The sequence below is a fragment of the Camelus dromedarius genome, chromosome 15 (assembly GCF_036321535.1).
Source record: "Camelus dromedarius isolate mCamDro1 chromosome 15, mCamDro1.pat, whole genome shotgun sequence".
In the NCBI taxonomy this organism is placed as follows: Eukaryota; Metazoa; Chordata; class Mammalia; order Artiodactyla; family Camelidae; genus Camelus; species Camelus dromedarius.
The window spans coordinates 5,631,151-5,654,327 of record NC_087450.1 but is presented as its reverse complement, the minus strand read 5'-3'; the positions used below and the strand labels follow the sequence as shown (position 1 = coordinate 5,654,327).

Here is a 23,177-nt window from a genome sequence, read left to right as displayed (position 1 = left end):
AGCAGAAGGAAGGAAATAATAAAGATCATGGAGGAAATAAATAAAATAAAGATTAAAAAAATAGAGAAAATAATCAATCAAACCAAAAGCTAGTTTTTTGAAAGAATAAATAAAATCGACAATCCTCTGGCCAAACTCACAAAGAAGAATAAAGAGAGAGCACAAATTTGCAAAATAAGAAAGGAAAATGGAGAAATTACAACAAATAACAGAAATACAGAATATCATATGAGAATATCATGACGAACTACATGGAAAAAAATGGATAACCTAGTGGAGATGGACAAGTTTCTGGAAACATACAGTCCACTAAGACTGAATCAAGAAGAAACTATCCACTTGAACAAATGGATCACTAGGAATGAAATTGAATTAACAATAAAAAACCTCCCTACAAATAAAAGTCCAGGACTGGACAGCTTCACCGGGGAGTTCTACCACACATACAAAGAAGAACTCATACCAGTCCTTCTCAAACTCTTCCAGAAGATTGAAAAGAAGGAATATTCCCAAACTCATTCTATGAAGCCACTATTACCCTGATACCAAAACCAGGCAAAGACACCACCAAAAAAGAGAATTACAGACCAATATCACTGATGAACACAGATGAAAAAAGTCCTTACCAAAATACTAGTAAATAAAATCCAACAGCACATAAAAAAGATAATATATCATGCTCAAGTGGGGTTCATCTCAGGGACACAAGGGTGGTTCAACATATGAAAATCAATCAATGTAATACTTCACATCAACAAGAGAAAGGACAAAAACCACATGATCATCTCAATAGATGCAGAAAACTTTTGATAAAATTCAACACCCATTTATGATAAAAATTCTCACCAAAGTGGGTATTGAGGGAACAAATCTCAAGATCATAAAAGCTATATATGACAAACCTACAGCCAGCATAGCACTCAACGGTGAAAACCTCAAAAGTTTCCCACTAAATTCTGGGACAAGTCAAGGATGACCACTATCACCACTCCTATTCAACATAGTCTTGGAAGTCCTGGCCACAGCAATCAGGCAAGTAACAGAAGTAAAAGGGGTCTAAATTGGAAAAGAAGAGGTAAAAGTGTCACTATATGCAGATGACACGACAATATATATAGAAAACCCTAAAAGGTCCACACAAAAACTACTAGAGCTGATCGAAGAATTTAGCAAAGTAGCAGGTTACAAGATTAATGTTCAAAAATCAGTTGCATTTCTTTACACAAATGATGAGTCAACAGAAAAAGAAAGTAAAGAAACAATCCCCTTTAAAATAGCACCCAAAGTAATAAAATATCTAGGAATAAATCTAACCACAGACGTGAGAGAATTATACACAGAAAACTATAAACCATTGGTGAAGGAAATTAAAGAAGACTTTAAAAAATGGAAAGGTATCCCATGCCCTTGGATTGCAAGAATCAATATTGTTAAAATGGTCACACTGCCCAAGGCAATCTACAGATTTAATGCAATCCCTACCAAATTATCCTGGACATATTCCATAGAACTAGAACAAATCACAATAAAATTTATATGGAACCATCAAAGACATAGAATTTCCAGGGCATTACTGAAGAAAAAAAGAAAGAGGCTGGAAAAATAACTGTCCCAGACTTGAGACAATACTATAGAGTTACAGTCGTCAAGACAGCATGGTATTAGTACAAAAACAGACATACAGCCAAATGGAACAGAATAGAGAGCCCAGAAATGAGCCCAAATACTTTTGGTCAACTAATATTCAACAAAGGAGGCAAGAATATACAATGGAATAAAGATAGTCTCTTCAGCAAGATAAACATAAGACAAGATACAATAAACCTCCTAGGAGAAAATACAGGCAAAATATCTGACATACATCTCAGAAATCTTCCCCTAGGGCAGTCTACCCAAGCAATAGAAATAAAAGCAAGAATAAACAAATGGGACCTAATGAAACTTACAAGCTTCTGCACAGCAAAGGACACCTTAAGTAAAACAAAAAGACAACCTACAGAATGGGAGAACATTTTTGCAAATGAAACTAACAAAGGCTTGATCTCCAGAATATATAAGCAGCTCATATGACTTACTAAGAAACAACCAAATAACCCAATCCAAACATGGGCAGAAGACCAAAACAAGCAATTCTCCAAGGAAGATATACAAATGATCAATGGGCACATGAAAAAATGCTCAATATCACTAATTATCAGAGAAATGCAAATCAAAATTACAATGAGGTATCACCTCAAACCAGTCAGAATGGCCATCATTCAAAAATCCACAAATGACATATGCTAGAGAGGCTGTGGACAAAGGGAAACCTCCGACACTTCTGGTGGGAATGCAGTTTGGTGCAGCCACTGTGGAAACAGTATTGAGTTTCCTCAAAAGACTAGGAATAGAATTGCCATATGACACAGGAATCCCACTCCTGTGCATATATCCTGAAGGAACCCTACTTCAGAATGACAGCTGCACCCCAATATACATAGCAGCACTATTTACAATAGCCAAGACATGGAGATAGCCTAAATGTCCATCAACGGATGACTGGCTAAAGAAGTGGTATATTTATACAATGGAAAACTACTCGGCTATAAAAACTGACAATATAGGGCCATTTGCAGCAACGTGGATGCTCCTGGAGAATGTCATTCTAAGTTAAGTAAGCACCGTAACAAGGAATAAAGAGAAGTTACCTCTAAGTACAGTTATTTTGATTAAAATATAAATACAGAAAGCAAGTCACCCCCACGACTGCTGCCAGGAGGAGCATCTGAATGTAATAGCCCAGCCCAAGCAAAGTAGATTCCGACCTTCTCTCCGTAGAATTTCCTGCAGAAAGACAGAAGGTAGTTTCAGAAGACACACATATTCACTCTGTAGCTTCATCCTCATGTTAATTTCTTTTTTCTTTGTTTTTTGGTGGGGCATAATTAGGTTTATTTATTTGTTTTTTAAATGGAGGCATTGGGGATTGAACCCAGTACCTCATGCATGCTAGGCATTCACTCTACCACTGAGTTATACCCTCCTTCCATCATACTAATTTCTGATTCTAAATCAAGGGGGCTTTAAGTTTAAACCTCTGACTAAATTCACACTTAAAACATATGCGTTTTCACAGCAGCCCCCAAATTCTACCGTGAAATAAGAAGTATTTTACGTATCATAGAAATACAGATCACTGGTTCACCTGCTGAAGAGAGATAAATGAGAATAGAGCAAAGGAGGGGACGAGGCCGACTCCGGAGCAGATGCAGGGGATCATCACCACTCACTGGACAGTCTGGCACATTCAACAAATCCCACCAAAGATCATTCTTAACAGGCTTGACACAAGTGGACTTCAACTACTGGCTCAGTCATCTGCGTCTGCCTTATCTCGGGAACTTCCCTGGAGCAAATGCATCGTAAACCACAGATAATAAGGAAATGGCTGATAATGATAACAACTGGGAGTGCAATGTCTCTCTGACAAAATATTTATAAAACTCATGTGGGAATGGGAGAGGGCAGGAGGGATGTGGCTGAGTAAGGAACTGCCCTGTATTCTTTGTATCTAGCACATCGGCTGTTCCTAGGTTTCAAAAACCCTTCAATGTTACTCAGTTAATCTGGAGTAGACGGAACAGTCCAGGGAGGCAAGATTAGAAGAAAGGAGGCAGGGCACGAAGCGGTGCCAGGCTGGTCCTGAAAGGGAGACAGACACAGACAGGCAGACACAGAGGGCTTAGGGATGAGGCGGAACAATGAGGCGGCGGCTCAGGTGTGTTTGCTGCTGCTGCTACTTCCCTCAGCTGGAGCACTGCTGACACGGCAGTGCTGGGTAAAACCTGTGACTTTCCTCAGCTCTGAGTTCTCTCGGAAGCTTCCGGCTCAGTCTGGAGCTGAGATGAGCTCCGAGGGCTTAGCCTAGGGGGGACTCAGCTCTGAGAACAGCCTGGAGTCCTGAGAAACTTCACGCAGGAACCCCTAGGGCTGGACCAGCGCTCACAGGGCTGCTGTGAGACCAGCTCCATCGTCAGAGACCTGGGCGTGGACCATTCCATGGGGGAAATGGCTGAGCCCGATGCCAAATCAGATAGGAGGGACAAAGTGTGTTCATTCTCATGTGACTGGTCTTTGTGGCCTGGCTCACAGATGGCAGGCTCAGGATGGTGTCTGGCAGAGAAAACCCTGGCAATGGGTTTGAGATGTCTTGGACTCTTTCTTGTTAAGCTTTTTGTAATATATTCTTATCAACTATCCATCCTGAAAATGCCACATTCAAAACTGAAAGAATGTTAGAAGTTGCTTGCTCCAACTGGCCAATGGTAAACACACCCTGCTACAGTTAGAGAGCTGGTCAGGCAGCCTCTGCCTGCATATTTACAATGACGGAGAGTTCATTACTTCCAAAAGTTACATGTCGGCAAGAATGTCAGAAAGAACTTTTGAACCTTAAACAGATGTCTGCCCCCTAGTCCTTGCTGAAAGGCTAGAAATAATGAGGATCCCTTCAAATGTAGTTTTGTCTGATTGTTATCTCTGTCAAAAACACCCCAATTCTTAACATCAATTTTTCAAAATTCAGCTTTGATTTCTTTTTATCAAACTTATACCATACATTCATTAAAGAGTCAAACAGTTCTCGAACACCGATTGTAAAAAGGAGCAGTTCCCAACAACCGCCCCATTTCCTGGTCAGAAGCAACAATGTTCAGCTCCTACTGCTGACTCTTGGAATAAAAACTCCCTATCTCTGACTAATATCCTTGTAACACAGCCTACTGACTTTTTCAGCTTTATGTATCACCTATTTAACTTTCTATTTTGGAAAATGAATATTAAGCTCTCTTTCAAACCACATCTCTTCTACACACCCAAACCTTCATTCTTCCAACCTTTTGATACAAATACATTATAATTTTGATCAGCTCAGTATCCTTGCTTTACATTATTAGGACTCTGTACAGACTGTTCACAGCTGTAGCAAGTTGTCTGCTAGGCTTACTTTTTTATTCCCTACTTTGTTTTTCCTGGAGTTAATAATTGTCTTGGTGGTTTATAGCTTAGATTTCTCTGCGCTTAACAATTCAACCCCATACCTTCTCCTAATGAATAACTTTCTCAATACTTTCCAATTCATTGTCTACAAATTTCATCTCCTTGAATAAATCTCTTCAGATCTCCTTCAACCTGGATTAACGACATGCTAGTCTTGTCACAGAGCTCAAGGGGCCACTAGTGGGAAGCAACAAGGGAATACATGGACCAGGAGAAGGGAACAGATCAACATAATTTCCTTTACAAAACATACTTAAAACAGTGGGAAAATTGTTTTCTTTACAAACACAAACACACACACCAACCCCAAAAGCCCATAAAGAATTAAATAGCCATCAAACCCATTGCCCTGCCATCAAATTCTGTATAACATAAAACAAAAATAACAGAAGGAATATATCATATAAATATGAATCTCAAGGGGGATGGGGTACACTCAGTGGCAGAGTGTGTGCTCAGCAAGCATAAGGTCCTAGATTCAATCTTCAGTACCTCCATTAGAAAAAAACATTAGAAACAATAGAAAAATGTATCAACTTTAAATATTTACAAATATATAAACTTCCTCTTTTAAAACTGTTCTACAGGATAATCTGGGTTAATGAGAAAGTGCCTCTTCATGACTGTGATCCTGCTGATAATTGTGGGAGGAAATTAGAGTATGACCACATGAAATAAAACCCCTTATGAAATAATGATCCCGGGTGACAATCATTATTGGCTGCTGTCATCACAAAAAAGAGAGTCAACTGGACATTATGTACCTTATGACAGGAGTACAAAACTTCATATAACAAATATTCTTGCACAGAGTTGAACCTCAATCAGATCAAGCTTTTAGGGGAGGATCAAATCACTTAGCTAAAGCCAATACATAGGATGGAGAAATAAGTCTAACCACAGGGGAGAATGAAATCAACCAAACAGGAAATAGAGAAATCCCTCAGCAATTTCAAGGAAAATGAGAAACAGGAAAATTATAGATTAGAACCCACTTGAGAGATATGCTAGCTGCAATGTGTGAACTTAGTCTGGATCCTGATTTCAACCCCAAAACTGCTTAAAAGTGTATTTTTGTGACAATCAGGGAATTATTTTGTAACCCTAAAAAAAAATGAATATTCCAATTGTATTTGAAAGAGACCTTGTTATTTCACTAATGAAAGGTTAAGCTATGTAGGATTGCCTTCAAAATGATCCCGAAGTGGGGGAGGGGAAGAGGTGGAGATGAAAGATGCAACAACAGTGACTCTGAGTTGATAATTCTGGAGATGGGTGACTGATACAGACAGGCTGGCTGTGCTGTTCTCTCTACTTCTGTACGTGTTTGAATCTTTCCATAAAATGTGAAACAAACAAAAAGACTTCAGTGATTTAAAACCCTCACTTGGAAGGTTAAGCGGTTTGCCCAAGTAGGTGGGCATCTGAATGGGGCACTGAGATTAGGAAGATCAGGCACCTGGCTCCAGGCCGACCTGGGGCTACCTTGACCCTTCTCTTCTCCTCACCATCCACAGCCAGCCCATAACTGCATCCTGTCAGCTCCACTCCCCAAACGCATTCTCCCTGGCTCCCACCATCTCTCATCTGGCCCACTCCAAGAGCCTCCGACCAGGCCTCCCTGCTTCCTGGGTCCCTGCAATTCATTCTCCACATTATCTTTGCAAAATGTGAGAGAAAATTACCTTAGTGCTTAAACTATCATGACTGCTTCTCACTGCACTTAGAGTCTACACTACTTTCCGTGCTCCTGATGCCCTTCTAAACCTCGCGTCTCATCACTCTCACCAGCGCTGGCTCCAGGATCTCCTCAAACCTGCTGAGCACATTTGTGCCTCGGGGCAATGGACAAGCTGCCTCTATTCCTGGGGTGACTTATCCCAGATCCTCAAAGTCCAGCCTCCTTATCACCATCTCAGCTCACATGTAACCTACTCAAAGATAGCTTTCTTGACTCACTTCCCCCCAAGTCTCCCATCTCAACACTGTATTATTTCCTTCATTTCAATCTGAAATTGTTTCCTTATTAGCCCGATTATTTTTGTTTGCTCAGTTGTCCTTGGCCTCCCTCCTCCCAGCAGCCTTGCACAAATAGCATAAGCTCCCGGGGAGCAGCCGGCGCTGATGCTCTGAGAATACACATGCTGAGCGCGACATTACAGTCACTTGGTGTAGTGAAACGGTGTTGAACAGCAGATACAGCTAAGCAGTGAGAATACTTCTCTTATTTTATAATTTAAGTGAAACCTAACATTTACTCCTGTTTAATGAAGAATTTGGTAGGTCTTTGTTCCCAGTTCCTGGACGGCAACCCCTAAAGCCTTGAAATTTCCCAAGATAGGGGTGTCTTTACTATTCATGGTGGACCCTTGGATGGCTTGTGTTCATGAGATGACTCAGGATGGGTACTGGCCAGCCAGAGACACCAACCATGTGATTAGAGGAGTGGGGCTTTGAGCTTTGTGACAAGTGACTGACCATCAGGAGAGGTAGGGGCTCAAATGTTAGGGCTTTGACTTACAGTTAGTGTTTGGGGTAGCCATGTCAGTAGTGACCCAATAAATCATGTCTTTGTAATAAAGCCTCCAGTAACAACTTGGGGCAACAAAGCTCAGAACTCCTGTGAGCTTCCTGGTTGGTAACACTCTTGGAGGACTGTCACACTCAGAAGCCATGAGGGCAACCCTGAGCCCTTCCCACTGGAGTGCTCTCCACAACAGCTCACCTGATGAGATCTAAGGGCTGCTTCTTGTCTATGCTTCGAGGAGGAGCACATTCCCTGTACAGAAGGCCCTGTTCGCTGGGGCAGCTGAGGTCCTCTGATGGAGGCTGAAGTTGCACTGGGAAGCAGAAGCAAACAGGTGAGTGTCACTGTCACCACATGTTCACATGTTCTGCTAATAAAATGTGGTGCTAACACTTTGTGGTCATTTGTAAATAAGGGGCCCTCCTTTGCCAGAAGGGATGGAGGTACCATATAATTTTTCATAATTCTCACCGAGGATTAATACTAACCCCTTGAGGGTCATTTGCAAACTTGGCTGGAAAGGAACACTTGGATGTTACAGTCCTGGGACCACCGTGGGTACCGGGTGAGGGCCTTGCAGATGCTTAATGTCCTACAACCGGGCCAGTCTTCCACAGCAAAAAAAACTAGGCCACCCAAGTGCCCAAACTGCTTCAGTGGAGGCAGCAGCCCCCTCCTTGGACACCCAGAGGAACCTGGACTCTGGCTGTTTAGGGGCAGGGTCAATTCTAAAACCCAGGCTTTTTTGTCCCCACAATTCAGTAGTTATTCGGTGACAGCACATGGAATATAAACAATAAAGAAACTTGACATGATGTTATATATTTAGCTTACTCAAGAAACAAAATTTAAATCCAGTCATTCTCCTTCCCACCTGACCTACTTTCCTTTCTCCTGTACTAGAACCAGATTATTACCCACACAGCCTTAGCATGGGTCCTGACTCCACTTACCTCCCTCCCAAACACCACATGAGATGATTCCTCAGCCTGGATGTGGAACCAGCATTTACAACAGGCTTTAGTGGAAAAGAAATGGTTGTGTGCAGATGCCAACTAAACACTGTAGAATCCTGGTGTCCCACATTAGTAATCATGACAGCTGTTTGCAAGTGTCCCCAAAGTTCATTTCAGACTCTCACTGCTAATTTTGCTGGGATATAAATATAAAACATGTGGACTGCTGGGCTGGACTGCTATGCTGAGTCTCTGATCCAGGAAGCTCAGTGTCTGCTCCCTGCAACCAGCTCCCTGTTCTGTTCATGCATGTGCATCAAGCAGCTGTTTAGTGTCCATTTTAATATCTTAGACAGTGCATTTCAGTATGGTCTTCATCCACAAATACGTGTACCACACAGTAGTAATGATCAATCTCAGTCTTTGCTTTCTTTTGTCTTAGAGAGTCAGATAAACGGATAGCAAGGTAACAAAGTCATAGAGCGCTATAATATAGTATTTCCTTTATCTCAATGACAGGATTTATTTAAAGAGCTTAGATATAACATCTTTGCATTTATGGTATCATTTAGCGTCTGAAGCTCTTACATTTTACAAACTTCATTTCATGTGAGATGTTGTCAGTTAAAGAAGTGCTTCTGAATTTGAGGGGTTGCTGTCATCTCAGATGGAGTCCCTAAAAAATGTCAAAACTCTGCAGTATTGTCATCATGACAAGAACTCAGACAGATGAAATTTGGAAAGCCCTGTGATTTACTAGTGCACAGACAGAAAATGGTATTTCAGAGGGAAAAAGCCTGAATTACAGAAAATGATAAATGAAATTGTCTAACATGCATTTCCCTTACAAAGAACTAATACTTCTTTGGTTGATAATAACATCTGTCAGTAATTATGAAAAGAGCTGGCAGATGCATAGTACTTACTATTAGCCAGGGCTGTTCTAAAATTCAAGCAGATTCATTAATCCCCATAGCATCTCTACGAGGTGGGTACTATTATTATCCCCATTTTATTGATGAGGAACTTGATAAACACAGAGGCTAAATGACTTTTACAAGGTAGACAGCGAGAAACCAGCACAAGTGTTCCAGCCTGAGTCTACGCTCTTGGCCACTTCTACCTTTTTATTTTTTTTTTTGGTGGCAGGGAGATAATAAGTTAATTCTGGTGGGGGGTGGGGAGGTAATTAGGGTTATTTGTCTATTTTAGAGGAGGTGTTGGGGGCTGAACCCAGGACTTTATGCTTGCTAAGCATGCGCCCCATCACTTGAGCTGTACCCTCACCTCTCGAGTCTATGCTCTTAGCTGCTAATCCACACTGCCCCACATGGTAACTCTGGGGGAACTACAGTTCATTCATTCACTCACTTGTTAAACTCAGCCTTCCTGGTGCCTGGGATTCAGCAGTGAACAAGACAACATGTTTCCTGCCCTAAATGGGCTTGTCGACTCCTGACATATTATCTTCATTTTACCCAGGAAGAAACAAGGTCAAGAAGACTCACCTTTTCCTGTTAACACCGGAGGATACATGAAGTGCTTTATTTCATTTCTGCCATTTGACTTACACCATGGGAAGGGAAAGCTGCCTTGCAGATCCCGGAGCTCACAAGCCTGTTAATCCTGAATTTTTTTTTAAAACTGTCCCTTACTTGATACTTGATCTGAGAAAGGATGAAGTAAACCTAAATAGATTCTAAGAGAGCGTGTGGTTTATACAGGGTAAATAACCAGCCACTGTTTACTATCCTAACAGGAATCTGTAGGCATATTTCTTTTCTTTCTCTTTTTTCCTTTTTATGGGCAGCTTTTAAAAACCAAACCAAACCAACAAAACCAAATCACTTATAATTCAACAGCAGGTTCTAAATCACCCCCAAGACAGCAGCTAAACTCGGTTTAGACTTACAGTGCGGCTCCTGGTGGTTGGATTGATGAATGTATCTCTATCCTGAATATAAAAGTCGTTCACGCAGCTCTTCTCAAATAGGGCAATGAAAAACTCTTGTTCCGGTTGTTGATACTTTCATCCACTTGGAGGACTTTCTTAAAACAGCTGAAGGTATCAAAGGCTGAGAACAGGGTTTTCAGATGATTGGGATTCAGAGGCAATTTTATGTACAGTATCTCAGCGTATGTACAGAGCACATCCCACAGGGTGTGTATTTTTGCAAATACAAGCTTGTCATCCAAAACCTATATTGGGAGAATGAAAACACAAACCAGGAAACTATTTTCACATTTTTAGTACACAGATTTTTCTTACATTGCTGGTAGTTAAAGCACTTGTGCAAACACATACAGATACGACACTGGTAAAAGTGAAGATATAATAAAAATAGATTTGCAAACCATCATACATTTTTGCCTTAAAGTTAATTTCTTTGTTGAAATTACTGAAAAGTTATTTAAAATCCTTACAATTCATTCATAAAATAACCAATGTTTTAGATGAAGAAAAGTAAACTTGTTAACTTTCAGTCCAAATTAGTAACTAAAAATAGAAACACGAAAATATTCTTTGCAGGGGCATTGTAATGACAATTTTTTAAATTTCTTAAACCTAGGTCTATTTACATATCTGTTCAATATAATGTTAAACAGCCATTAAAAGGGATTTAAAAGAATTATATTTATTGATATGGAATATATAATAAAAGGAAAAAGAAAAAAATGTGAAATAATAATTTTCATTTTTGGAAGAGAAAAAATCTACATTTCAACAAAAAAAAATGTTTAGAAGGATTTTAAGATTCTTTATGTATAACTAAGGTACAGATGATTTTTAATTCCACTGTTTTTAATTCCATTGGATTTTAATTCCAATGTTCTTTCATTTTCAATTTTGGGGGGAAATTTTTATAATAAAAAAACCTTAAAATTGTTCTTGCATAAATACTTTAATAGATATATTTATGACTATATTCTCTGGCTATTAAAAAAAGATCTCCTAGCTTTGGATCTGAAACATACATTCCATAATACAGATTCTGACTGACTCGCCTCCCAGTCCAGAGTGAAGGCACGGCTAGGGTGACATGTTTCAAATATCATTCCAGGGAACATGCAGGCTCCCAGCCAACGGCTGCAAAGGGACTGACACTGATCTGCTTGCTCCCAGCTGCAGGCCATCACAGATGAGTTTAGATTCATAGGCTCAAGTTTTCTCTGTCAAAAGAAATCAGAAAATGTTAGGCTTTTACTTTCACCAAGGGAACAAGAAGTTGTTTGATTTTCTTTTATAAAAAAAAAAACAACAAACCAATTTGAACCTGAAGAAAAGACATTTGCTCAAAATACCACAGTAGCAATGAAGGTGCTCTGGCTGGCAGGGACTTGTTGGATTCCTGTGAGTGCTGGACTCCTCACATGGAATTCCCTTGGCACTCCAGAAGGCCTGTGGTTGTCCCCATGGGTTTGTGGCCATATGTGGTGCACAAAAGTCTCTGGCTTTGCCACAATTTCAAAGCCTTTTTTGGGTTATGAAAGGCTTTGCACTCAAATGGAGTTTTCTTGAGTCCACTCACTGATGTCATTCACCAGAGTTATAGTCCAGATCTGACATTCTAGACTCTTAAAATCTTGCAGACATTCAAATGGTTCAGGTTTGGATGTGTATTCACCTCTGTAGGCCTGGACCAAATTCGATAAAGCCACCCGGACAAGTTCAGCAAAATGCAAAGACATTTTTCTTTCTGCAAGACTGAAATGTCTGTGAAGCTATAAAAACTTCTGCATCTACAAAAATAGGGAACCAACTCATCAATAACATATCTATCCATAATGCATGGACATTTGAAAAAATACTGTATTTACTCCTATTAAATTCTATCTGGCTTTTGCCAAATTGTGTCCTAAACTGTAAGGAAAGTATATAAATGTAGAGAATTTTTGACCTTTTAAGAGAAAAAGGAACCCTCCTACTCGGTTGGTGGGAATGTAAATGTTGCAGCCACCATGGAGGACAGTATAGAGTTTCCTTAAAAAACTGAAAATATACTTCCGTGTGATCCAGCAATCCCATTCATGGGTATATGTCTGGAGAAAAATATAATTCAAAAAGACACATGCACCCCAGTGTTCACAGCAGCACTATTTACAATAGCCAACACACTGAAAGAACCCAAATGTTCACTGGCAGATGACTGGATAAAGAAGTTGTGGTATATTATATATATATGTATATTTACATATATACACACATATACACACACATATATACACATGAACACACACACACAATGGAATACTGCTCAGCCATTAAAAAATTAAATAATGTCTTTTGCAATAACATGGATGGACCTACAGGGTATTATGCTAAGTGAAATAAGTCAGAGAAAGAAAAACAAATATTCTATGTATTAACTTATATGTATATCTAAAAAATAAAACAAATTAATTACTATAATAAAACAGAAATAGACTCACAGGTACACAGAACAGACTGGTGTTTACCAATGGGGAGAAGGAGGAGAGGGAGGCAGGAAGGGGGTAAGGGATTGAGAAGTAAAAAGTACAATGTATAAAATGGATAGGTTATAGGGCTGTATCATACAGCACAGGGAAATATAGCCATTATTTTATGGTGACATTAAATGGAATATAATATATAAAGATGTTGAGCCTCTGTGTTGTACACCTGAAAATAATATGATGGAAATCAACTACTCAATTATAAAATATTTAATCAAAGTTTTTTCATATTATTTGCAATAAGTTAGAAGCCAGCACTGTCAATAGAAACATAGTGCAAGTCACAATTTTCCAGTAATCCCATTTAGACAATAAAAAGGAACAAGTGTACTTAATTCCAGGAATAATTATATTTATCCCAAAATATCCAATATACTATCATTTCAAAACTGTGATTAACACTTTTAAAACTTATTAATAAATATTTTACATTATTTTTGTTGTACAAAGTCTTGAAAATCTATTATGTATTTTCCACTTATACAACATCTCATTTCACAATAGCCACATGTGGCTGGTGGCTACCATACTAGACAGAGCAGATTACACCATTCACACTTCTCATAAATTACCTGCTCTTACTTATTTAAAAAACTTGCAGAAAAGGCTTTAGATATTCCCTATATCTAACAAAGCAACCTTGACGGGTGAGGAATATCTTCATTATAAAGTGAAAAATAAAGGTAAGAGAGCCATGGTTACATGTAAGTTAATGTAACAATTCCTTCTTAATTCATTCAGGACTTTACAATCTTTCTTCATATTCCAAGGATTCACTGTCACTGTGCAATGTTTTTCACTATAATCATCTTTGGAATTGAGAGGCTTCTGATGACCCTGCTTTGTGCATCTGTACATAAAAGAAAATAACAAAACAGAGAAAAAGACCTTATTAAAGATAATTTAGGGGGTATAGCTCAAGTGAAAGATCATATTCTTAGCATGCACAAGGGCCTGGGTTCAATCCCCAGAACTTCTTATAAAAATAAAATAAATAAAAACTTATTACCACACCCTGCAAAAAATTAATTAATTATTTTAATTAAAATTTAACAAAAGATAATTTAGTGAAGCCTTATCAGGCTACAAGAGCTACAATGAATGCCCCTCCCCCATTAATTTAGAAGAAGTTTCACAATATTTCCCAACATAAAGGCTAAAATATAATTTGGAACACTTCCTGATGGTCAGCATTATTTTAACAAAAATGTAGATAATTACTTCCCTGGTGTCAAAGCTCTGTCAGAGATGGGCACAGAAAATTTAGTAAAAATTATTTTGCAACTACCTTTGAAAGAAATGCTGAGAAATGATCTTTTCTGTTGGAAATTAGCCTGCTTTTATATTCTGCAGTAGGCATACGTGTTTACAAACCAGGCAGGAACTGGATCATATTTTACACATACTTTAGAAACTGATTTGAATTTTGCTCTCTACCTGCAAGGCTATTTCTTAGGTAATAACATAAGCTGGCCACTATACTAAATTTTGTTTCCCTGTTTGCTTAATTCTCACAACAACTCTGTAAGCTGCTATTATTACCCCCATATAACAGATAAAGAGCTTGAGGCAGAAAATAATTTGGGTAACTTGGTAAATGGTGGAGCTGGGTAATATCGCAGCCAGTCTGACACTCAAGTCCATTCTTCTCACCGATGTCTGATACTGCTGCCTACATTCAGCAATGACCGCTGATTTCATATTTAAGTGTGTAATTTCTAAAAGTGCAAAGCTATATTAGTACTGCTGTGTAAATTATTCTTTTCAGATGTGATTGCCAAAAAAACAAAAACAAATAAAATCAGGGTGCCACTGAGGGGAGGGCGAACTGCATATGGATGGACACAAGGGGACTTTTTGAGGACACAGTTGCACAACTCTAGAAATAGCTAAAATGGCTGACTTGTACAATTATAATATGTGAATTGTATGGCCTGTAAATTACACCTTAATACAGCTATTAAATTAAGAAACTGAGATACCAAATTAAGACTAAAACACATATATATATCACACATAGTACAACAGGCAAATATCATTATTTACTGCACCATTTTCCTTCATGCAGCTTCCTTTCCTCACCTGTTCCTGAAAGGATGATTCATTTTTAAAATAGCCTTTTAATTTATTCAGCAAATAATTTTTGACGGCCTACTATGTACCCAGGACTATTCTAGGCACTTGGAATAGATCAATAAACAAAACAAAAGTCCTGTCCTCACGGAGCTTGGTTGGAGTCTAGCTGGGGTGGGGGGTGGAGATGACAATTCACACAACAGAGCAGCAGAGGAGGTGGCATGCTAGGAAAGAGGAACCATGGAAAAAAGTAAAAAGGGCAAAGTAAAGAGAGTTGAGGGTATAGGATGAGGGTGATGTTGTATTAAATACCAGAGCAGGGCACACTGTGAACTGAGGTTAGAATTAAGACTAGGAGGTGAGAAGTCCCAGGTGGACGGAATAACCATCACCAAGGCCAGCGTGACCTCGCATGTTCCAGAATGGGGGCACAGCTGGAGCTGCGGAGAAGGGTCAGTGCAGATCCTGTATGGCCTTGGAGGACATTGTAAGGACTGTGGCTTTTACCCGGAGTGAAATGGGGAGGCACTGCAGAAGGACGACACAATCTAACTTAGGTTTTCAAGGCTCACTTGACTGCCGGGTGAGAATAGTGCAAACGGGTCAGAGATGAAAGGTGGGAAGCTACTGAGAAGGGCTATGGAGGAGGAGAGGACAGTGGCTCAGGGAAGGGAAGCAGCAGTGGAGGCAGGAGCCATGGTGAGAAGTGGCTGGGTTCTGAATATGTTTTAAAGGCAGTGTTAAACCAGATCTATTGACAGAATTCATGTGGTATGTCAGTGAAAGTCAAAATAACTCCAAGTTTTTTGACCCAAGCAGCTGGAAGGATTAAGTTTCCACTAACTGAATGGGGGAGGCTTCATAAAGAACCAGTTTGGGGGGTAGGAGGACCAAGAGCTCAGTTTTTACACACGTTGGTTTTAAGATATCAGAGTTCCAAGTGAAGATGTCAAATCAGCAGAATATTATAAGAGTCCAGAGTTGGAGAGAAAAAGTCTAACGGGAGACAGAACTGTGGGAATCATGGGTCACACAGGTGGTACAGGAAGCCATGAAACCCAGGTACTCAAACATTAAGATAACCTTGCATTAACCATAGAAGTTATCCTTGAGGGCCTGCCTACTAGGTGTGGATATCAGTCCTATTTCCCGACCACTCGAGTTTTAAAAAGGAACTTAGAAATGAATTCGTGCAAGACACTGCCTCCAGTGGGTGGGATCAGAGCTGGAGTCGGAGAATGGGATGGTGCACGCTACTCCCTACGGCAGATTGTGTGTGTGTGTGTGTGTGTGTGTACGCATGTTTGTGTGAGCAGGGGGATGAGTTACACCTGTCATAAGAAAAAGAGCTAGAAATTCTAGAAGCCGAAAGATGAAAGAACATCCAGATCTGGTAGAGGGAACAGGGGAAACACTGTGTACTGTAATACATATCCCCATAATGCCATTTCCCACCATCCTTTCATCAGGAACACAGTTGGAAACTGGGGAATTATGTAGATACGTGTGATGTACACAAACTTTCTGACTATGTAACACTAAATATCTACATATGTAGCAAGTTAATGATATTTATATCTGCTTCAAGTTTAATAACAAGTTCACAACAGAGGGAAAATAAAATATTGAGGACTGGTAGAATTATCCTAGAAGGCCTTTCAATGCTCAGAATGGAAGCAAAAGCGGCTTCACCCCACAAAGAATGTCATTATGAGTCAAGAATGTTTATATTTGCTTAAGAAATTGAGAGTTACAACTTCCTGCTTTAAAGAGTTAACTTTAAGACAGATACCATACTATAAGCAACATCTATACTGGTGCTTTCTTAAAGCTATTTTTAGTTCCTGCTTGTTCTGATGTACTCCAGAAACTCTGCAAAGAAAACCTTCTATTCAAAGGCTTAAAGGAATAAAAAAAGAAATAACACTGCATTCTTTTAAGTGTTCTCTGTACTGAAAGTCATTTGCAAATGCAGCACCCTGCCACATATCTACATTTTTAACGATAAAGACTTTTGTGCAATTTTTCAATTGCTATGTGACTTTGCGTCAGTCTCTCACTCAGAAGCAGAATGGAGTACCAGAAAATGACACATCATGTCTAAAACTACAGATGTGGAATATGAACTTACACCAGGAAACAGCTAAGTGGGAGGGTAAGGTTTACCTTTTAAGTTACCGTAAGTGCAGTTACACCTTCTCCCTGCTTCCCCTGTGAAGTGAAGAACTAGTCTTTTCCAGAAAAGCTCTCATTCTGAGTATTGTTTTCTTTAAAATATTTGGAGATTCTTTTTTAAGGTTCTTTCACTTTTAAGTCTTTCCCCAACTCTACATCCCATAACAAGTGTTAAAATTATCCAATAGCCTATTGTTACAGAACATACTCTAAAAAAGCTGAGGTTTCCCAGGGCTTGGATCCCACAACTCTGCTACCAGATAATCCTAAAGCCTTCCTTCCATAACTGACTCTTCTGCCAATTCCCAGCTGAGGGCAAATTTGGCTTCTCAGCACAGTTAACTTTCTAACTCTGCCTACGAACACTCTACTGCCAGTAAGGGAAATCTAAGGGAGCCAACAAAGCCCCTAGTGAGGGTTGCCTCCTTGAAACAATCAAGAGGCCATCACCAAGCAAATATTTATACCTACTGCAAAACTTCTGAAGACATCTTACAAACAATATAGTTTATATAGATTCATACTATTTGCTCTGGAATAGTGATTTCCAATGGAGGGAACAAAGGACCACATGACCCAAGCAATTATTTAAAACTGCACATAACTATCCCTCCTCACGTGAGGATTCAGTCAAGCCTGTCTTATAGGTCTAGGTGTAACAGAATGGCAGCACCTCTAGCAGTAGGGTGAAAAGCAGCGAGGTAGACTTTTAGTGAAAGGGAGTGATGTAATAGGACCCACCGCCCACTTACCTCCCACCACAGGACAATCATCTCAGATCGAGAACAAACACTTTGGGAAACAGAGGTTGTTTACGTTTTTATGGTTTTCTGGTGGAAATAATGCCCTGAGTCACGTGAAGTTGTGGCTGCAAAATTGAACAGAAGACCAGACATTTTCACATTCAGGACACAAATAATCAGCCCCCGAGTGGTCACCATATCTGCTCTCCCCTTTGCCTGTTCACCCCAAAAGCTGCAGGACTCTCCTGCTTGCAGTGACACCCACCATTTCTCACAAATTCCTGCCAAGTTCACGTCAGCAGCTGGTGGTGTCAAAGTCACCATTTGTACTGCTCTGAAGTCTCTCCATTACTTTATATCCTTCTATTTTCTCTGTTGTCTTCCTAGCTACACTTGCATTCAGAAGCTGGTTAACGCACTAACATTGACTCTGTAATCAGTCCAGGATATAGGAAGCAGAGATTCAACTGTAACCAGTCCCAGAATAATTGTCATGCCACTCTAGTGTCCCAACAAAATACTCTGGCATCCCTCATCTCACCCAAAGAACCACCGCATTACTTAGAGGTTGTAAAAGTAGAGGGTTTCTCTACTGGGAAACATTGGCTTGTGGTAGAGTCTTGAATTCAGTTTTTGCAACTAGTTACAGGCAAAAAGACATGGCCCGCAAATTTTCTTCAAGCGTTTGGAATTTAAACTTTTATTAGATACAGAGCCGGCGGACTAACCGTAATCTATGAACATATGGTCATATTATAAAATAATGTCCATGTCTGCCTTACAGCCATGTAAGAACTTGAAATACACCTGCATCCTGTAGGCCTTTAGAATTGGATGTGAAGCATCCTGCGTTAAAAACCTCCTATCCAGTCACAGAACACCTTAAAGACAACATCACATTAATGCCACTGAATACATTAGTATAGAACTTGTATGGTTAAGTTACATCTCCAATTTCCCAGAGCTGGAAAGCAGATGCCTAGAAAGGCTGGAAAAGCCCAACTACCAAAACAGCTCAAAAGTTGAAGCAGACTCCTGCACCTCCCAGGGCGGAAGGCGGAGGGTGGAGGGGGCATTGCCAAACACACTGTCCTCCCCCAGGACGTGGCATGTGGGGAAGCAGGCAGGAGTGGGTGGCTGGGACTCAGAGGTGGAGAGGTGATGAAAGCAGGAGTGGAACTGCTCTGGTCCTAGAACAACAGAGCTGTAAAAACTCGGCTTCAGTTCAACCCGCTTCCTCTCCCACTTCCCCTCCCACCTACGTGACAAACAGAGCACAGTCAGGCACTTTCTGCCCATGACGGTGACTACTAGCAGGAAAGGGACCAGGATAAAAGCATGTCCTACAAAAGATCAGTCTGATTTTAAAGACTGTGTTATAATCAATGAACAGCAGCGTCAGAGTGGGACACTTTTGAGGCGCTCAAATAGGGAGGAAGAGGTTGAGGATCCATTTCCAGCACTTCCATGTCTTTTATCACTCCTATTTCTGACCTTTCCTTTGCCACGTTTTGTAGCACTGCCATCACTGGCAGGTAAAGGGGCAGCAATGAGACTTGGCCGTTTGGCTGATGGGGCTACATTTCCCAGCACTGGAATGAAAAGGCACTGGAAGAGGAGCAGCTGGATGATGTGAACCGCGGTCCTGGCCTGTGCCAAACACTAACCAGGTGACCCTGGGTTAGGCTGTTAGTCTCTCTGGGCTTCCGGCTGTTTACTTATAAAAGAAGGTTCTGTCATTGCACGAATATATCCAATATGAAATGTAACGTGAAAGTCAAACATAATGACATCTCACCTGCTTGCCTCAGGGAACTGTACAAGCACTGAACACTATGTGAATGTAAACACAGAGTTAAGAAAACTGTTGAGGTAAAGCGCTAAACTGAACATGGAGATAAAGTTTTATGGATTTTCTTGGCTTTCTTTTTTAATTGCAACACTGAATTAATAGTTATTAGCTATACTCCACACCACCACCCCTGCGAATAAATAAAGTAGGTTAGCACTGCCTGGATGCCTGCTATTGCCCGATGCTAAGCAGGGTGAGGGTATAAAGGAGGCTGAACAAGGGAGTCTTCTCCAGTTACCAGCTAAGTGAGGAGACACATTGGAAACCAACCGGCAATGGTACCAAGTCAGTACTCAAAGCCTAGATTACAGGCTACCGATCATGAACAGTGCAGAAATACAAAGAGGAGCTAGAAGTATTTGGAGTAAATAGGGAAGACTCAATGAAGGGGATGGGGCTCCAACTAGTTCTCAGGGCAATTCTAAGCTGTTTTAACTGAGGACTGGATAGGAAAATGCTGGTGACTCCTGATTTTTAATAAGGCACAGGTTACCCTAGGAGGCTAAGTCACATAATGATTGGAACACATAAGGTAAAGCCAAAGTGATTAAGTGTCAAGACTACCTGGCTGAGATCTGGTTATGGTAAGTCTTTGACTTGACTCTAGATGTTGGAGGGTCAAAGCTGAAGGTTGACTGAAAGGGGGGGAGAGAATATCCAAGAATTCAACAGAAGGAAAAATTCATGTATCAGGGATGAACGCTCTTCATCAGAGTATCAGCAATCAGAATAGACATTTGAAACCAAAAACATACAGTTCCAGAAGCCAAGAATATGTGGAGGGTGGTGAGAGAAATATAAATCAAAGACCATTCCAAGCCTTTGGGTATTCAAGACCAGAAGAATGATTATGCCACTGAATAAATGGATACGCTGCAAGAAAAATGATTATGAAATCAGCTTTAGACATGTTGAATCTGACATATGAGCTAAAAGTAGGTGTTCTCTAAGAAGCTCAAAATTCAAAACTGAAGCACAGATCTAGAGTACAGGCTTAAGCTGCAGATGGACAAGACTTGATAAATCTCCTAAAAGAAAACATAGGCAAAACATTATCTGACATAAATCTTAGCAACGTTCTCCTAGGGCAATCTACCCAGGCAATGGAAATAAGAGAAAAAAACAAACAAATGGGACGTAATTAAACTTATAATTTCCTTCTCAGCAAAGGCAACCATAAGTAAAAGAAAACATAAACCTACGAATGGGAGAAAATATTTGCAAATGATACGACTAACAAAGGCTTAATTTTCAGAATATATAAACAGCTCATACAACTTAACAACAACAACAAAAAAACTCAATCCAAAAATAGGCAGAAGACCTAAACAAGCATTTCTGCAATGAAGACACAAATGTCCAATAGATACATGAAAAAATGCTCAGTATCACTAATAAACTGAGAAATGCAAATCAAAACTACAATGAGGTATCAGCCCACACCAGTCAGAATGGCCATCACTCAGAATTTCATGAATGATAAATGCTAGAGAGGCAGAAGAGTGTAGGGTACCCTCTTACACTGCTGGTGGGAATCCAGTTTGGTGTACTCATTATGGAAAGCATGGAAATCCCTCAAAAAACAAAAAGTAGACTTACCCTATGACCCAGCAATCCCACTTCTGGGTATATAACTGGAAGGAACTCCAATGTGAAAAGATACCTGCACCCCAGTATTCATAGCACCACTGTATACAATAGCTGAGACATGGAGGCAAGCTAAATGTAGCAACAGATGACTGGATAAAGAAGTTGTGGTATATTTATATACTGGAATACTACTCTACCATGAAAAGGACAAAATAAAACCATTTGCAGCAACATGGATGGATCTAGAGATCGTCATTCTAAGTGAAAGCAGCCAGAAACAGAAAAATACCAAATGATACCACTCAGATGTGCAATCTAAAAAAAGAGAGAAAAAGACATTGTGAACACATTTCCAAAACAGAAACAGACTTGCAGACTTAGTAAACAATCTTAAGGTTACCAGGGAAAGGGGATGGGAAGGGATAAATCTGGGAGATTTACAAATTTTAGCCACTATATATAAAAATAGATTTTAAATAAAGTTTCTTCTGTATAGCACAGAAACCTATGTTCATTATCCAGCAATAACCTATAATGAAAAAGCCGATACAGCCACCAACTGAGGAAGCAAGAAAGGAGTTAGTTATGCTGGGCTAGAGCCCTCTTCTAAAATCCTTCTCAGCCACTGAGGCTGCCCCAAGTAACCTGAACCCTCCTCCCAGGGACAGGCTGACATGATATATGTCCTGCAAACCTGAGGCAGCAGAGGCCGTATCCAGGTCTGGCCCTGGGGGAGATGGGAGCAAGTCCACCTGCTCCCCCTGGGGCAGCACCCCTCCCAGCAGACCCCGCCTCCTGACTGCACCGCTCCTGCCTCTCAGGAACCCACTGACTTGAAAACAAGTGGTCCACGAACCTGGGGCAGCGGCAGGGAGATGGGCAGCGACCTGGCAAACTGGTCGATTTGCCCCCATCTCCCCCACGGCCTGTCCAGGGTTCGGCCTCTGCTGCTCCAGGCACGGTCCCCAGGTCAGCCTGCTCCCGGGAGGAGGGCGCGGTGTGGTCGAAGGCAGTGGCTAGTTATGGGGTCCGCCCATGTGTGCCTGTGGATTTGCTTCAAACTCCCCAGCACATGGCCTGAGCTTGGCCTCTGCTGCCCCAGATTCGTGGAACTCAGGTTACAGGTCAGCCTGCTCCTGGAAGTCGGGTGCTGTGCTGTCAGGGAATGGCGGCGGCTGCGATGGCGGGATTGGGGCTGCCTTGTGAGAGCGCAGGGGTTGCAACCACTTCCCGCTGCTGCTGCAGCCATCCCAGCACACTGATCGCACTGCGCCCACCTCCCAGGAGCAGCCTGACCTGTAACCTGAGTCACAAGATCCTGGGGATTTAGAGGCCGCCCCCAAGGTCAGGCCGCGGGGAAGATGGGAGCAAATCCAGGGGCTCTCATGGGGCAGCCCCCATTCCATCCGAGGCCCCGCGACCGCACCGCACCCGCCTTCCAGGAGCAGGCCATTGTCTGAGGGCCAGTCGGAGATGCTCCAGAGCCGTCCGGTGCCCTCCCACCTCCCGGGGCTGTGCCTGCTCTCCTAAACACGGATATAAGCGGCGGCAAAAAACACGGGGTTCAGGAACTACTAATAGCGGGATTACTACGAACTACAGCGGCGGCTGGGACCCGCCTCAGGGTCCTAACGGGACGCGCGGCCTGGACTTCACCTCCGCACCCCTCCCTGTACGCCTCCCCAGCCGCACAGCCCAGGAGTCACCCGCCGGCTCCCCGAGCAGCGCGCCCCCACCAGCGCCCC

General features: G+C 41.2%; 1 long non-coding RNA gene across 2 annotated transcripts in view; it reads right to left on the bottom strand.

Annotated features, from left to right (window-relative positions):
* Positions 1–10,795, bottom strand: part of LOC135323032 (uncharacterized) — a 41,175-nt gene extending 30,380 nt beyond the window's left edge. For both annotated transcript variants that reach the window (XR_010384119.1, XR_010384120.1), the window contains exons 1-3: positions 10,433–10,795; positions 7,763–7,877; positions 2,724–2,823 (exon numbers count right to left, since the gene is read on the bottom strand). This is a non-coding gene — a long non-coding RNA (uncharacterized LOC135323032). The remainder of the gene's footprint in view (positions 1–2,723; positions 2,824–7,762; positions 7,878–10,432) is intronic.
* Between the last annotated feature and the right edge of the window lie 12,382 nt (positions 10,796–23,177).